This window comes from Physeter macrocephalus, chromosome 11 (genome assembly GCF_002837175.3).
Source record: "Physeter macrocephalus isolate SW-GA chromosome 11, ASM283717v5, whole genome shotgun sequence".
Taxonomy (NCBI): Eukaryota; Metazoa; Chordata; class Mammalia; order Artiodactyla; family Physeteridae; genus Physeter; species Physeter macrocephalus.
The window spans coordinates 163,174,681-163,176,103 of record NC_041224.1 but is presented as its reverse complement, the minus strand read 5'-3'; the positions used below and the strand labels follow the sequence as shown (position 1 = coordinate 163,176,103).

Sequence of the window (1,423 nt, the reverse complement as noted above, 5' to 3'; positions counted from 1 at the left end):
CTCAAAATTAGATAATTTTTGTAATGCATGGGTATTATCTACGATCCCTTCCATGAATGGTCTTGTGATCAATGAAGTGGAGAGACCTCAGGATAACCCAACTGGCAGAGAATACCTCTGGACACTCAGGGGAGAAGTTGGAAACTGTAGCAAAGCTAAACTTTTTGAGAAATTTTAAAAGGCAATATGGAGCTATTTGGAGCCTGTGGAGGTCAGCTGGGAACAACACTTCTAAAATGACAAATATGTCTGAAAGGCTGTGGTCCAAGGCCATTTTTGCTGGCTATAAGCAGGGTCTCTGGAACCAGAGGGAGCACACAGCTCTTCTTAAAACTGAAGGTATTTATACTAGAGATGAAACTGACTTCTATCTAGGCAAGAGATACACTTATGTGTACAAAGAATAACACAGTAACTCCTGGTGGAAAACCTAACAAAACCAGAGTAATCTGGGGAAAGGTAACTCACACTCATGGAAACAGTGGCATGGTTCGTGCAAAATTCTGAAGCAACCTTCCTGCTAAGGCCATTGGACACAGAATCTGCGTGATGCTGTACCCTTCGAGGATTTAAACTTATTGAAAAGTACGTAAATAAAAGTGTGGTTTGGTAAAAAAGCAAAGAGGCAATTTGGAAATATTACTAATCACATATATTTTTAAAAGTTCACAATATCTATCCAATGAAAACGTATAGAATCTATAAAGAACTCAGGCTGGTTGTTCATGATATGAAAACAGTAAGAATCAATTTGTCAATTGACACTTTAACTTTTAGAATATGGGACAAGTAATACTGTCTCCTATATAAAGGCATCCACACTCTTGAACACTAGCACTCAAATAAATATAAAGTTAAATTACATTTCCTCAGGAAATTAGGAAAATACAAGTTTCTAAACTACGTTATTTGCATTAGTCCTCACATTTTGCATTTTAAACTTAAAAGGCTAAGATGTGAGAGGGAGTTTCTTTTATAGTGCTGTTAGAACTCTATTAAGGAAGAAAGGGAAGAAGGAAAACGGGAAATTGAGTTTGACCTTGAGATTTTTCGTATTTTTCAAAGTAAAAGATATATTTATGAAATTTGTGAAATTACTCTAAAACTTTTCTCGCTTTTGGAATTAAAATATAATTTGTGTCATTTCTTTATCAGCAAATTTGGAACTTATTATCTCTACTCTTAAAGATTTAGTATTAAATGAAGATTCATGTCTGAAAACTGTGGCTACTGTTTTACATATTAAATTTGCCAGTATCAGAACTGGAGAGTGAAGTAAATGGAAAATGCCAGTTTCTAGCCAGGAAATTAAAATAAAAGAAGAAAAAAAGTAGCATCAGCATGTAGACCCTTAAATCAGTGCTGTCGGGAATGTGACAGAACACTTTTCTCTCTCCTTGGGGCTTTGGTTTGCAGATGCATC

General features: G+C 35.4%; 1 pseudogene; it reads left to right on the top strand.

The window, feature by feature from the left end:
* Positions 1-236: 236 nt before the first annotated feature.
* LOC102990946 (60S ribosomal protein L35a-like) lies at positions 237-573 on the top strand (annotated as a pseudogene).
* The last annotated feature ends 850 nt before the right edge of the window (positions 574-1,423 follow it).